We start from the raw sequence: 17,502 nt of genomic DNA on the forward strand, positions 1-17,502 counted from the left end.
CATGGGGACTTGCATGAAGAAATCTATATGGAACAACCTACTGGCTTTATACAAACAAAATCCAGCCTTGTATGTTGGCTTACGAAATACCTTTATGGTCTCAAGCAAGCTCCTTGGGCTTGGTATGCCAAAATGGATAGCTTTCTTTTAGAAATTGGCTTTTCTTGGTGTCATTATGACAATACTGTCTACACCAAGAAAGTGGGCAAGCCTCTTATCATTCTTGTTCTTTATGTTGATGATCTTATCCTTACTAGTAGTGATCCCAACCTTATAAATCATGTGAAGTCTAACCTTAAAAAGAAGTTTGAAATGACAGACTTAGGACACTTGCATTATTTTCTTGGTCTTCAAGTTTTGCAATCCAGGGAAGGTATTTCCCTTTCCCAGTCCAAGTATGCCTGTGAGCTTCTACGCCATTTTCACATGGAAGACTGTAAGCCAGCTCCTTCTCCCTTTCAGTCTGGAGCCAAAATTTCAGTAACTTGTACTTCCCCTGAAGTTGATGCTACCTTATACCGTCAACTTGTAGGAAAACTTTTGTATCTGACCCATACTTGTCCTGACCTTTCCTTTGCTTTTGGCCTTATTGCTCGGACCCACATGAAAGTCATTGGAAAGCAGCTAAAAGAATACTTTGTTATGTTTGAGGTATAGTTCAGTTTGGGATTCATTACAGTGCAGAAGCATCTCCTCTATTGGTTGGTTTCACTGATTCTGATGGGGCTGGTGACCTTGACGATTGGAAGTCTACTGTAGGTTATGTGTTCACTCTTGGTTCAGGACCTATTACATGGGCTTGCAAGAAACAAAGTGCCATTTCTCTTTCTTTAGCAGAAGCGGAGTATAGTGGTGCCGTAGAAGCTAGTAAGGAAGCCCTGTGGCTTCGTCAGATCTTGTCAGAGTTTGGCTTTCAGCAGTAGCATCCGACTACACTTTGGTGTGATAATCAAACTTCCATTCAGCTATGCAAAGATCCAGTCCAACTTCAGTGCAAAAAACACATTGAAATGCACATGCACATCATCAGAAAGCTCATTCACAACCATGTTCTTGAAGTGCAATATTGTTTAACAAATGATCAAGTTGTAGACATCTTTACAAAGGCTCTCACAGAGGCGAAGTTTACTAAACTTTGATTTATGGTTGGAGTCCAGGAAGTTGTCACTAAGGGGGGATAGGATCTAATGCCTCCTTCCTTCTCCTATTATGTCATATTTGTACATCCTTCAATCCTTTCCCAAGTTGTTCTTAAGGGGGGATGTTAGGATATTCCGACACATAGGAAATAGTTAAGTATAACTTGGTCTAGTGTAGAGTTAGGTAAAGTGTGTTTATTTACTATGTACTTTTGTAACTTACAATCCGATGGTCATGATATGTAGTGATCTGACGGTTCATTCTCTCCTCGGTATTACCAACACTTGATCCATGGCTTGACACCCAATTGGTCCATGATCTCTATTTAAAGAGCATGGAGGGTCATTTGTAGGGTAACCATTCATGAGAGAAGCTTATGTAAATTTTCATTCTTTAATTAATAAATTGCCTGAAGTGGTCGCGTTGGCTCAGGCCGTGGACTGTTTCCCTCTTTGAGGGTTTTAACCATGTCAACAATACTCGTGTATTGATCTGTGATCTGTTTGTGAGTGGTGTCCTTTGGTGTTCTATCTGAGGATCTTACCCTGTAAATTCCTACATGGAGGCAGGCTCATGAGAGTGAACGCGACTTCCAGACACATGGAGACAATGTTGTGGGAGAGATTGAGGTTTTTCATGAGCTTTTCTGCATTTCTCGCACTGCTAAGCCAATTTTGGTGTTGTGGCAATGTTATTGATCGAAATATTTAAGCATATTGTCGGAAAAGTTCGTGGGGCCTCTAGAAGATGATCAAGGTTGAATATATTAATGGGATAGTGGTGTTAGTGGTTGATTTGGTCAAAATGCCTATCTCAACCAAATATGAAGACTATGAATAGAATTTTTGAGTGATCCATAACCTGTAGCATTTACTAAGATACTCAATACAAAAAAATGATAACTATAGGAAGGCATTAAGTTTATTTGGTCGGCTATTTTGAGAGTATGTGAGTATGCCATTCTGAGAGCATTGTGAGTGAGTAGAGTATGTAGTTGCTTCTCACATATTTAATGCAGAGATATATCAGAGATTTGTGAGAAGAAATTAGAGATAGAGTTGGAAAAAGATTCAGAATTTGTGTGTTGGTTGTGGCAGAAATTTGGCAACTTGAGATGTGTTTGAAAGCAATGTTTTGGTGTATGAAGTAGTGAAGAAATTCCCTTCTCCAGATCATATTTATGATTTAGATTTTGTGTATAGAATGCTAGAGCTATTGGGTTTCTCATGTAGAGCGAATTGAGAACCTAATATGAAATATTGTGAAACGTTTTTCACATGGAGAAAGTGAAGGCATGAAAGCTTCATAGTACATAATGATTTAGCGATTTTTAGCAGTAGGAAGAGTTTTCTCCACCAATAGGATTTGGATAGTCCAATGGTAGTTGGGCGAGGTTCAATGGTCATGGGAGCTTCCAACGAATAGTAGTTGATAGATCCATGAGAGAAATAAAATTTCGAATTGATAGATGCCAACATACTGTAGAGGAGGCCATGTCTTCTAGCTTAAGGGTGTAAGCTAATTCATGTACAATTTTTTCAGCATATTAATATGAGAATTGAGTAGCGCAACAACAACATGGTAGTTTTCTCCTGAAATGGTTTTCACTAGAAATATGTGTGTTCTTATGTGTGAATGCTTGTGTCTCTCATGGTTATTGATCATGATTGTTATGATTCGAGTTTATTGCTACTTATATGTTTTGATGAACTAATGTTGTGGATGTGCATGGATAATTGAGTTTGTGCAAAAGTTTAAATTGGTGAAAATTTATATAAAGGCCATCACTACTGATTCACCCCCCCCCCCTAGTAGTAATCATTGTTTCCAACAATTGGTATTAGAGTTGGTGCTCTTTAGTGAAGCTTGACCGCTTGGAGAGTAGATCATGGATCATGGATAGAAATAAGAGGAGGATGTCTCAAAAGGCAAATAATTTAAAGAAGGATGAAATTGATTCCATTGAAAATGAAGCAGCAAATTCTGAAATTTCAGCCAAATCAAATGTCTCATGAGGTAATATGTTGAAATAATTCTTTAATTATAATTCTGATGATTCTATTGAGTTTGATAGTAATGATGAGAAGGATGTTGTTGTTATTAAGGTTGAATATGAATCAACAATGGTTGTGATAAAAGAATTAGTTGCTCAAGTAGATAAACTAACAACTGCATGTTGAGATCATAAGAAATTGTTGCATATTTTTGATGAGAAGTAGAAAAATGTCAAGGAAGAGCTCTCTACCTTGAGAACGCAACTGGAGGATTCAAGAAGAAAAGAAATGTTATGTTGAAGCACTCGAAAGTGTGGTAGATAAGTTGAGAAATAAAATTAAAGAAATTAAGAGCAACATTTTAGTGAACAAATTTAGCTCAATTCTTCAAAGAAGAGATGCAAGTTCGGATGTAGGAAAAATTAATAAAATAGATTTCAATAAACCTGCAATGAATATTGTGAGCAACTATAATAATATTGGAGAGAAGAGACAAAAAATTCATCGCCAGTAGCAAAGAAGATATTTGAAAGGATCTTCTATGCCAAGATGATCGTATGCTCCTAGAGTTGATAGTAACAGAATTCAAAGGAGAAATCGGAATTCATTTGCTCCTTTGATGAATGAGATTGAGTGTTTTAATTGTCATCAGTTTGGACTTATAGTAGCTTTTTGTAGCAGCAAACTGGACACATCCATGCAATAGTTTGGATAAAAAAGAATGAGATCTTCCTTCAGGTATACAAGTATGTTTAATGGTTTATGTTATGCTTGTAACCTTTTTGGGCATAAGGCCATTGATTGCAGGTCTAGTACGAGAACTTGGAAATCTAGGATAAGGAACAAAGATGAAATCCTTTGGCTTCTTATCTTGGTCGTGTAGAATGTTATATGTGTCACAACTTTGGACACATGGTCAAGGATTGCCCAATGCCTAGATCTATGAGACCATCAATACAAAAGAAACAACCAAAAAGACATGCACAACAAAGAAAGCAACCATGAGTTTTGTGGAAGGAAAAGGAAGAACACTTAGGAAAATGTGATATTGATCTTTGTTCTCATGATGAGGATGATAAATGGTATATTGATAGTGGAAGTTCACATAAAATGTTAGGAGATAGGAGCAAATTTCACTTCTTGAAGAAAGTAAAAAGTGGTCATGTTATTTTTGAAGGAAGTGAACCAACAAGAGTATTGGGAAGTGACAAGGCCAACCTTGGTAAAAAGAGGACCAATGATGAAGATGTATGGCTCATTGAGGGTCTTAAGCACAATATTCTAAGTGTGAGCCAAATGGTTGATGGAGGTAAGGAAGTGGTCTTCAACTCCAAAAGTTTCTTCATTAGGAAAGAAGGATCAAAGAGGGTAATTGCTAAAGGAGTTAAGACACTGGCAAATGTTTATGCGTTGAAGGGAAGAGTGAGAAGCAAGAAGATATCAAGAGAGTACTCTTCATCTTTAGATTCAGAGTAGAAGAGAGAAACACATTTTGCAGTCTGCTTCTACATGATAGATCATTTAGACTGCAAAATGAATGTGAGTCCCTCATTACCTCAGGAGGAGTATATGTCACTTCTTGCTTTTGCATGCAGTTAGGATGTAATGATTATCCTTTGATTATGATTTCTTGATTTTTTGTATTGATGTTGTCTTGATAAGATGTGATCAGGAGGAGAGTTGGCACATGTTCAGGGGGATCAATTTTTATGCTTCCAATGTTTTGATGGCATTATGGCTCCTTACAGGAGTTGGCTATACACCTCATACTATGTGCTCATCCGTTGCAAATGTTTATGTTTGATCATTTATGCTATCTATATGGTTTGACGTGAATATGCCATGTATTATACATCTTGGTTTGATGGCTTTATGCATGTGGTGGTGTCATGGAGATTATTATGACGATGGTGCATGATGCTTATATATATGATGAATGTGTTTCATCTTGATGCCGTTTCTACATATGGTGATGATTTTAGTGATGGTAGATGATGTGTATTTTTCTGAGCATGGTTGCTTATGATATGTTATTGTTGTCATTACATCGTTATATGATTCTATCAGTTTTTGAGTATTATAGAGGATCATGCTCCATATGGTGGTTATTGTTGCTGCCATGCATAGCTATAGAGGGCTGATATATTGAGCCGATTGGTATTTTGTTGATTCGTGATGCTGATATGTGTTGTTGATGCATACTATTGTTGGGCCACTATGTATTGTTATCTGTTATTGATTACTACCACTAAGATCATGATTTATCGCTGGTGTTTTGGAGAGACTGTCACATATTTTCATATGATATGAATTGTTTTAATCTTATTGTCATATAAGGCACATATTGCTGATAATTTATTTCATGGATAGAGGTGACCCATGGTGTATGGCCATTGTAGTGAGTGCATATTTCAGCCATGTATTTTGATGCTTCATCACTTGATGTCATTTTCAACAATATATCTCATTGATGGAGCCTTTTATTATGATCATGAGATCACAAATTCTTATTGTAAATCATTTGATATGAGTCATAGAGTCTTGAGCCATGATTGGCATATGTTGCATAGTGAGTCATGAGAGTTGAATCAACCATGTATGGGATTGTTTTGTCATTGTACAATTATTTTGAAACCATGTAATATACTCATGAAGCCATGAACTTCTTTTGCATATCCTTTGGTCATAGTCATTGGTCCATGTGGAGTAGCCTCTTGCATATGGCAAGGAGGCATTGACAATTATGTACATCAGTTTACATTCAACCATGGAGATGCTTGTATTCAGTGGAGTATGGTTGGTCATATTGTTGTGACCTATCATCATGATTTGTTGCTACCATGTCTACATCAGAGATATGCTACATCTAGACAGTCATTGTTATTGTTGATGTATGCATTTTTCTGCTGTTGGATAGTACATTATGGAGATGATGTATTTGATTATGTTGTTTCAGAGTTGGTTGGAGGTTGTTGTTGTTGCTATGGAGCCAAGCAGAGTTGTTGATGCTAGTTGGTCATATGCTATTGCTGCTGCTTGTGTTGGTGACTTGATCTGCTGCTTCTATGACATGGATTATGATATTGTTGCTTTCGGGGAGAGAGCATGTGTTTCAGTTATTGATGTTGTTACTTATCATCATGTTTCCATGGGAGACATATGTTGTTACACATTTTTGTTGTTTGGATGTACCTTGTGTCCAAGGGGAGTTTATTGCACATATTTTTCAGTTATATGGGGGAGTTTTGTTATCCTGCACTCCATTTTTCATCACCTACATATGATTGTGAGTGGAGTTTATGTTTTTGTTGATGGATCCCATTGCATGTAGAGGAGTATATAGCATTCGTCCTTGACATGTTTAGCCCTTTGACATTTTTGTAAAAGGGGTAGAATGTGAGGATGTTTGATCAGATGATTGCTTCAACAAGGGTTGAAATCAATGCCAAAGGGGGAGATTGTTGGCATTGATGTGTGTTGTAGTGTTGCAGATGTGTTGGTTGGTTGGAATTGATGTCAACCTGGTTTCTTGGGTTGCAAGTGTGTTGGATATGCATGTGCATATGTGGATTGTGTATGGTTAATGTGTAGATGGTCCTTGGCATGCCTGCTAGCGTGGACTAACTTGGATATGTGATGGATGGTCATTGGCATGTATACTAGCCTGGACTAGATGCTACGAGAGTTAGAGTTGAGGATCCTTGTTGATTTCTCTCCATGTCCCATATTAGGTCTCTCATGTTCATGATGTTATACTTTGGGCTTGGAGAGGATCTATATGTGTCCGTGGATGCTTGAGATGGTTGTTTAGGTGTTGGAGGATGTTTGGCAGGTTCTGGAGATGCATATTGATGGCAAAGATGTTGTAGAGAAGTTTGATGGATCAGATGTTCAATATGGGTGTTGGTTGGCATCCTAATTAACCTAGTTTGACTTGTGATGATAACGGTGATGTGGAAGTGATTTGGTGAAGTGTTTTAGAGGTTCCAAAGACTTCCATATGTCCTACAAAGGATTTTAAAGCTCTAGAAGAAGATGAAGTAGTTTCTGAGATGTGGAAAGATGTTTTCCTTCATCCTCTACCCCATTCGAATGCCTGTTGAGTTATCAGAGCGATTGAAAATCTCTAGTCGCATGGAGGTAGGATCATGAGAGTGAATGTGACTTCCAGATGCATGGAGATAGTTCTGTTGGAGTGACTAAGACTTTTCATGAGTTTTTCTCCGCATTCCTTGCATTGCTCAACCAATTTTGGTGTTGTGGCGATGTTAATCAGAATATTTCGATATATTGTCAGAAAAGTTCATGGGGCCTATAGAAGTCGATCAAGGTTGAAGATATCAACGAGCTAGTGGTGTCAGTGGTTGATTTGGTGAAAAATCCTATCTCAACCAAATCCGAAGTGTGTGAATAGAATTGTTGAGTGATCCATAACCTGTAGCATTTACTAAGATACTCAATACAAACAAATTGATAAATAGAGGAAGGTATTGAGTTTATTTGGTTGGATTTTATGAGAGTGTGTGAGTATGGAATTGTGAGAACATTGTGAGTGAGTAGAGTATGAAACTTTTTCTAACAAATTTTATGCAGAGATATATCAGATATTTGTGAGTAGAAATCAAAGATAGAGTTGGAAGAAGATTAAGAATTTGTGTGTTGGTTGTGGCAGAAATTTGGAAGTTTGAGATGTGTTTGAAAGAAGTGTTTTGGTGTGTGAAGTGGTGAAGAATTTCCCTTCTCTGGGTCAGATTTATGATTTAAATTTTGTGTGCAAAAATCTAGAGTTGTTGGGTTTCTCATGTAGAGCGAATTGAGAAGCCAATATGAAATATTGTGAAACGTGGTTCACATGGAGGAAATGAAGGCATGGAGGCTTTAGAATACACAGTGATTTGGTGATTTCAGTAGTAGGAATAGTTTTATCCATCCAAAAGGAGTTGGAAAGTCCAATGGTAGTTGGGCAAGGATCATTGGTTGTGGGAGCTTCCAGCGGATGGTAGTCTGTAGATTGCAAGAGAAACATACTTCCAAATTGATAGATGCCAGGATACTGTAGAGGAAGCCAATAATTCTGGCTTATGGGTGTAAGCTAATTTATGTACAATTTGTTCATTAGATTAACATAAGAATTGAGAAGCGAAACAACAACAAGGTGGTTTTCTCCTGAAAGGGTTTCCACCAGAAATACTCGTGTTCTTATGTGTGCATGCTTGTGCCTCTCATGGTTATTTCTCATGATTGTTATGATTTGCGTTTATCACTACTTATATGTTTTGATGAACTAATGTTGTGGATGTGCATGGATAATTGAGTTTGTGGAAAAAGTTTAAATTGGTGAAAATTTATAAAAAGGCCATCACTATTGATTCACCCCCCTCCTCTCAGTAGTGATCATTGTTTCCAACAACAATGTATAATGCATGGGGATAATCGTGCAAAAATAATAACTCATACTCAATATTCTCCCACTTTTTGTTTTGTTTTCACATAAGGGTTGCAAGAGTACATGATCATTGATTAGGGAAATGATGCCCACAATGTCTCCATGCCAAGTGAACTTCTTAGTGATCACATATTTTTCTAATAAATCTGCAACATTCTTTAAAGTTTCCACCTTAACCAGCACAATCTTCTTTTCTTCAACCATATCTCTCACAAAGTGATACTAGACATCAATATGCATTATCTTAGAATGGAATGCTGGATTTTTCGCTAGGAAGCTTTCTCTCTAATGTCATAATATATCCTCACAACTCACTAGACCAACCCAATAATTGAATAAAATCTATGCAACCATAATGCTTCCTTATAGAAATTAATGTGTAGATTCAAAACTTCTCATGAAATTTCCTATATCACAAGACTCAAAGCTACTCTACTACTCTGCGGAAATCAATTCACAATCTAGAAAAAAAATCATAGACATGCAAAAGGAAACACCACACATGCACAAATATTTATCTAGGGAAAGCAACTGCTCAAAACCCCTTCCTATTTGCATTTCATTAATCAAAGAATAGATATGAATACATATTTATTCTCAAGCCTGAGCACAACCTGCAAGTGTATAATCTCTCTCTCTTTTTGACTGAATGAATATTGGCCAACACTTAGCCAATTTTCAAGCCCTCCAAGCTCTTATTTCCTTGCGTTTTTCCTTGAGGAAATTAGGACCTTATTAATTAGGAAATTCCCTCATCTGGATTACATAATTCCTTTAGGTCCTTCTTGTCAGGCCAGGAGTAACTCCAGACTTGGCAGAAAAACTGATTCAAAAATTTCATTAGGTAGCTATTGTTATATACACGAATGTGACTGATCAGTTCATCTTCTTGATGACTGTTCACATTCCAAATTCACCCAATCGCAGAGGATTAGGTGTCAACATTCCCCCCTTAATCTAAAGGGATGTTGGTGAGTCCAAGCATTGTTCTGAATCTTTCAAGCTTTTCTCTTCCAAGCGCTTTGGTGAAGATGTCTGCAATTTGCTCATTTGTGGAACAATGATGGAGATGGATTGTTTTGGCCTCAACATGATGTCGGATCAGATGATATTTAGTATTGATGTGCTTTGCACGATCATGGAACTTTGGGTTCTTGGCCAACTTTATTGCAGAGGTGTTGTCAATCATGAGTGGAGTTGATTTTACTTGTTTTACCTGCAAATCTTCAAGAATTTTCCTGAGCCACACAATTTCTTTCGTTGATTCAGCTGCTACCACGTATTCTGCTTCTGTTGTGGAATCTGCTGGAACTGATTTTTTGCGTGATCTCCAAGAGACAACTCCTGATCCAAGACTCATAACATATCCTGAAGAAGATACTCCAGTTTCTTTGTCTCCATCGAAGTCTGAATCAGAGTATCCAATCAAGCTGAAGTCGTCCACCTGTGTATACTTGATTCCAAGGTCTTGAGTTCCCTTCAAGTACCTTAGACTTCTTTTTGCAGCAGACCAATGTCCCTCACAAGGCTTTTGCATGAACCTGGAGAGGATTCCAACAGTAAATGAAATGTCTGGTCTGGTAGTAGTGAGGTAGATGAGACTTCCTACAAGCTGTCTATACTTTGTTGCATCCTCAAATTCCTTTCCTTCAATAGATGTGAGCTTTAAGTTTTGTTCCATTGGAGTAGAAAGAGGATTGCACTCTGTCATGCCAAATCTGTTTAACAAATCTCCAATGTATTTCTTTTGAGAAAGAAATATGGATTTTGGATGTTGGGTTACTTCAATGCCAATATAGTAATGAACATAGCCCAAATCAGTTATTTCAAAACTTTTTCCTAATTCTTTCTTTATGGATGCAATATAGCTTTCATTGTTCCCTGTCATTAAAAGATCATCTACATATACCACAAGATATACAACTGTTTTGCCAACTTTATTGACAAATAAAGTTGCATCATCAAGATCAAAATGATTGAAGTTGAGTTTCAGAAGATGCTCAGTTAGTTTTTCAGACCAGGCTTGTGGTGCTTCTTTGAGGCCATACAAGGACTTCACAAGTTTGCATACTTTATGTTCATGTCCTTTCACAGCAAATCCTTCAGGCTGGGACATAAAAACATTCTCTTTTAGATCTCCATTCAAGAATGCAGTTTTCACATCCATTTGATGGACTTTCCAACCGTTCTGAGCAGCTAGTGCAAAGAGTGTCTGGATGGTGGCCCATTTTGCTGTGGGGGCAAAAGTTTCCTCATAATCGACCCCTTCCTTCTGTGCAAAGCCTTTTGCCACAAGCCTAGCTTTGTGCTTGTCAAGTGAGCCATCAGCTTTGTATTTGTTCTTGTAGACCCACTTGCAGCCAATTGGTTTGGTTCCAAATGGAGGATCAACCAGCTTCCAAGTGCCATTCTTTGTGAGGGCATCATACTCCTTTTTCATCGCTTCTTTCCATTCATCATGAGAAGTAGCTTCTTTGAAGGAAGTTGGTTCAAAATCTGTAGACAAGTTCAATTCACAATCATAAGTAACATCCATATCAACAGGTGAATTAGAGTCATCTACATCACCTCCATTTTGTCGGTTTGAATTTCTGGTTCCTGTTTTTCCAATTTCATCAGGATGAACACTTTCAAGTGTCTTTGTCAGCCACTTTGGGGGACCTTTCTGAGATGGTCCAGGCTGCTCTGTTGATTGAGTTGAGACTGAATCAAGATTGAGTCTCCCAATTCTATCAATTACATCACTTAAAGCATCATCCGTTGTTGGAGTTTCATGCAGGGGAGATTGATCTTCAGAAGAAGATTCCACATGTTGATCTAGTATAGGAATCCTCCCTTCAAGATGTGGAATCTGATTATCAAATTCTTGAAATGATTTTGTTTTTGCAAATCTATCCAAGCAATCAAGTTGCCGCTCAACAACATTGTCAGATTTGGATGATTCCAGAAAAATGACATCTCTAGATACAACAAACTTTTTATTTACTTCATCATAGAGGCGGTATGCTTTAGAGGTGTTTGAATACCCCAGGAAGATACACTTACGACTTCTAGCACCAAGTTTGTTTCTATGTACCTTTGGTATCAAAGCATAACAGGTGGAACCAAAGATCCTGAGATGTTTTACCGAAGGAACATTTCCATACCACAATTCATAAGGAGTCTTGTTTCTTATAGCATTAGATGGACATCTATTCTTTATATATGCGGCACATAGAATAGCATCAGCCCAAAACATTATCTTTACATTTTTTAAGAAAAGCATGGATCGTAGCATATTCAAAATTGTTCTATTCATTCTTTCTGCTACACCATTCTGTTGGGGATTATAAGGTACAGTTGTTTGATGTTTGATCCCATGTTGGTGAAGATAGTTTTCAAATTCATTTGATGTATATTCTTTTCCATTATCAGTGCGAATAGACCCAATATGAGATTGTGCATCATTTTCAATCCATTTATGAAAATTCTTGAATGTTTGAAAAGCATCAGATTTGTTCTTCAATAAATAAACCCAACACATTCTGGTGTAATCATCAATAAATGTCATGATATATTTATTTTCCATTTGCAGAAGGAACATGCATTGGACCACATAAATCTGAATGAATGAGTTCAAGCTTCCTATGTGCTCTTGAATGTGAATCATGAAAAGACTGTTTGCTATGCTTTCCTAGAATGCAAGCATCACATTGCTTATGTTTCCTAGGAATTGTAGGCAAACCAACAACACCATTTTTCTTCAATAAGCGGAGACTGTCATAGTTTAAATGTCCAAATCTAGCATGCCATAATAAACTTGATGGAAGTGTACCTTCTTCATGATGAGAAATATATGAGAAATGTTTTGCATGAGCAGAGGTTCCTTGCAGTTTGAGAAGCCTTTCTTCTTATATTCCCCTCATGACAAGTGAGTGGTCAGATGCTTTTCTTACCTCAAGCTTGCCATCAAACATATGAATGGAGTGACCTTGATGGCGGATGTGGACCAAGGACAACAAGTTTCTCTTGAGCTGTGGGAGATATAGAACATGATCCAGAAGAAAGTCTGGAAGACCAGGCAGTTTAAGCATGATTGTGCCAAGCCCTGATGGCTTGATTTTTGACTGATCTGCAAAGTATACTGCTCCATCAACATTGTCAGTGAAATCTTCAAAAAAAATCTTTCCTATGAGTCATATGACAAGTTTCTCCTGAATCAAGCAACCAATCATTTTTCGAAGAAGCAAGTGAAGCATTAAACAAATCTTCATTTACTCCAATGTTACATTGTGCCTCAATATAGTGAGTGGATTAAGGTGCTTTACCTTTGTCTGTATCATCAGTTTTACCTTTCTGCTGATTTATTTTCTGCTCAATTTTGTCCCATGGTAGCTTGCATGTAGAAGCATCATGTGATCCATTTCGTTTGCAGCGAATGCAACGCAGATATGCTTTTTCTGCTTGAGAATGCCTGCCCCCCTACCTCTGAAGTATCTTCCTCTTCCTCTTCGTCCACCTCTTCCTCTTGTAGAATCTTGAGCAGGATGCTTTTCTTTATGAGCAAGGCAAACAGTCTCTTCAGAAGATTCAGGGACTGTCTTCTTTCCAAAGGCTTTCTCTCTTTCGGCAAACTTTTTCACAAGAGAGTCAAAGGTTATATCTTTAAGATTTCCATTTGCTTGTAAAGACTCAAGATAATTAGAGTAAGTAGGATAGAGTGCCTTGAGAAAAGCAATAAGAGGAATATCCAGCTCAACCTTAGTGGATTTGATATCATGCATTATGGATTTTACTTCAGATGCAAGAGCAAGAGGATCATTATTTTTCAGTTCAAGAGTGAAGAGTTTAATCATGAGCTGAACAACTTCAAGTCCAGAATGTGAGTCATAGAGTTCTTTCAGTTTTTGTAAAGCTTCAAAGGCAGTTGAATATGATGAAATATGGCGACTTACTTCTTCATTTACAAATGTTGTGATTAATGCATAGGCTTTGTTGTTCTTGTTTTCCCAAATGACGAGCTCTTTGTCTGATATAGGCTGCACTGGGTCATTGTCTCCTTCTCCGACACACACTCCTTTCCACAACTCACTGAAGATGAGGGTGTGTTTTATCATCCGGGACCATTTAGGATAGTTCTCTTTGCCAGTGAGAACTATTCCTACCATAGAGATGATTGAATGCATTTTGTAAAAAAAAATACTTCTGCTGATAAAGAAAAAACTTCCTTACATTACAGCCTTATGCACTATATATATATATTTTAAATCCCTCTAATATTTGATAGAAGTATCAGCATTACATATCATTGTAGACCTTCGTTACAAATAAACTATTCATATCAATATACAAATTGTGTATTGAGCAAACAGAGTATTCCTCTATCTCAGTATACGAAAATTTTTAATGAAGCCTGCAGCTTATCATATTGAAGTATCCCCATTGCACTAGTTCACACATCAATCAGGTTTTATAAATGGATGATCGTCTTAAAAATGCACATGTATGTGCCCAACACATATACGAATTCAAAAAATGCAACTTATGGAGAGCACCATGCAAGAACACATATATCACAATTAAAATTCACGGTCTTCATTCCACCAATGCGCATACAGAATCAATGCTTCAACCATTCACTGGTATATATTACGACATGCACCTTGCTTCCTCTGCACCACGCTTTGAGAATATACATCAATGCTTAATCAAAGGACCAATGCACATATTTGTATTCGTGGACCGGTATACATGCTCTCTCAAACCCAACGAATCAGATTCGAAATACCACGGTCTCGGGATACCACGGTCTCACACCATAGTTCGACTTGACTTAACAAAAGATTCAAAAATTGCAGTTCTGATCAGGGTTTGCAACAGGATACGTATACCTCCAATTCTCCATAGATACCTAGAGAAATGACGATTTGATATACTCAGAAATCAATGGAGAGTTTTCATGATCCAATAGGATTGTAGCAGATAACTGAATACAAAATCTCAATCAACAAAAATCACTTATGCGTAAACAATTTTTCGATCAATGCATAGTAAAAACGACCAATTCAAAGGCACTGAGCACAGCAAACCAGTTGCAATGTCAACACAACACGGTCTCAAACCAGTTGCAATGTTTACCATACGGCCTGACCCATCCATTCGGATTTTCTCAGGCTGAGAGGTGTCTTCAGCACGGCTCCAGTAGCGGCCGCCATTGCAGGAATTGAAATAACAGACAATAGGGAATGAGATCAGGTCGCAGGAGTAATGCAATCGGCACTTCTTTTCCCTTTGACGGGAAAGTCTCGCGTGTACCAGTGCACGGCAATCAAAAAACAGTGCGCAGAAATATCTGAGATTCAAGAGGAATTTGAAACGAAATTTGAGTGGGAGCGGCGAATTATATGCATTCAGCGCACAGAGGATAAAGCAGGGAATCAAAACAGATTTTCTGTCAAGGGAGAGAGGCAGAGCAGAACAGTGGACAGAATGACAGAGGCGTTAACCAACGGATGCACAATAGCAGGCAGATGCGTTATGGCAGAGGAGTTACAAGGCACGCCAAAAAAGGAACCTGGGACCTGTGCTCTGATACCATGTCAGGCCAGGAGTAACTCCAGACTTGGCAGAAAAACTGATTCAAAAATTTCATTAGGTAGCTATTGTTATATACATGAATGTGACTGATCAGTTCATCTTCTTGATGACTGTTCACATTCCAAATTCACCCAATCGCAGAGGATTAGGTGTCAACACTTCCTCTGACTACATGCACCGCCTGTACACATTGGAATAGTCTACAACTGATAGTACACTGCCTTGGAATCTCCATCTCAATTGGGTAACTCAAATTCTCTGCATGCATGAGCTATTTTAGGTCGATTGATCAGTTATCTAGATAATCACTGAGTGTTGTTGAAGTTCCACTTCCACAACGTGACCTTCCACTAGTTCCTCCATTAGTTAGAACTAGTTTAACTGACCATAACTCAATTTAACTGAATTAAATTGCTACAACTAAACCTAACTCAACCTAGGCTCCTAAAATTTTGGAATCACTACACAAAACTGAAATCCATGCCCCTAACTCGAATTAACCGAGCTAGACTCCTGTTTTTTAGGAATCAACTCAAGCAAATTGAACTTCAACCCATTAAATCGAATTGAGTGTTCTTAATTGAGTGACAAGATCCATGTCACCTCAGCTAACTCCTCCAATTTGTCTGTTGATATGGAATTTCGAATTTCCTCAATTTAATTAAGGTAAAAATCAAATTGAGACTTTTGTTGCTACATTTTCAACACTACCTCTCAACAAGAAAGGGATTCTCAACTACCCCGATCCAACACCTTTGGAATGTACTGCATGCAACACCTCTCACTATTTCTACTGCAACATCTACAACTAAGAAGCATAAAAAAAACTGAATCAACTGTGTCTGCAACTGTCTATTGGGAAAACTATGTTGCTGCTGACTCTGCTACTAAGCCTCTTGCTCTATTGTCAACAATCCTCAATATATGACTGACAATAATCCTCATACCACTGAATATTGTGGGCCCCTGTAGCAAGCTATTGATACATGAGGAGAACACCTTAATGGACCTTGCCCAAGAGCTGCAACTCTGGGACTAAGGATCTACATCGCCCCACCTCACTCCTAGAGGTATAGTTTCATGCATGGAGAAGTATGATCTATTCATACTGTTGTTTCTACTACTCTATTGTTGCTTCCACACTACTGTTGCGACCTCTGCAATAATGAGTATGATCTCCCCAGATCTTTAAGTACTAGCTTCCATAGGGATGCTCCCTATGAAACTAGACTCCCTTTGAGTTTTGATCTCCCTGTGGGAAATCTTGCTACTCCTCAAACTACCAATATCCATGATCAAATCTCCTTTTCGTGTCACTAAATATTGTCTCATTGATCTTCCCACTAGAAACCTTCTAGCTCCATTAAGAAGTCTTCACATAACGTCTTCTGTATATGCCATTAACTAGGGCTCCATAACTCTGCCTCCTAAAAACTCATTAGTTCTTTAATGATCACTATACATGAGGACTTCAAGGACTAGTTCTAATGTGAATCCTGCTAAGATACCATGTATAAATTAATGTGTAGATTTGAAACTTCTCATGAAATATACTATATCATAAGATGCAAAGCTACTCTACTACTCTATAGAAATCAATTCACAATCTAGGACACAAATCATAGACATGCAAAGGGAAACAACAAACATGAAAAAATATTTATCTAGGGGAAAGCACCTGCTCAAAACCCTTTCCTATATGTACTTCATTAATCAAAGAATAAAGATGAATACATATGCTTGCTCAAGCTTGAGCACGACCTACAAGTGTATAGTCTATATCTCTTCTTGACTGACTGCCTATAGCCAACACTTAACCAATTTTCAAGCTCTCCAAGCTCCTATTTACTTGTAGTGTTACTTGAGGAAATTAGGCCCCTTTTAATTAGGAAATTCCCTCACATGGATTGCGTAATTCTGTTAGGTCCTTCCTCTGACTGCATGCACCACATGTACACATTGGAATAGTCTACAACTGATAATACACTACCTTGGAATCTTCGTCTCAACTTGGTAACTCAAATTATCTACATGCATGATATAATTTAGATTGATTGATTAATTATCTGGATGAGCACTGAGTATGGTTGAAGTTCCACTTCCACAACTTGACCTTCCACCAGTTCCTCCATCAGTTAGAACTAGTTTAATTGACCATAACCTAATTTAACACAATTAAATTACTACAAATAAAATTAACTCAACCTAGGCTCCTAAATTTAGGAATCACTTCACACAACTAAAATTCATGCCCCTAACACTAATTAACTGAGCTACACTCCTATTTTTTAGGAATCAACTCAAGCAAATCTAACTTCAACTCATTAAGTCAAACTGAGTGTTCTT

This window comes from Pinus tabuliformis, chromosome 3_2 (assembly GCF_031772625.1).
Source record: "Pinus tabuliformis cultivar Carrire ecotype Pingquan chromosome 3_2, CPIR1, whole genome shotgun sequence".
NCBI lineage: Eukaryota > Viridiplantae > Streptophyta > Pinopsida > Pinales > Pinaceae > Pinus > Pinus tabuliformis.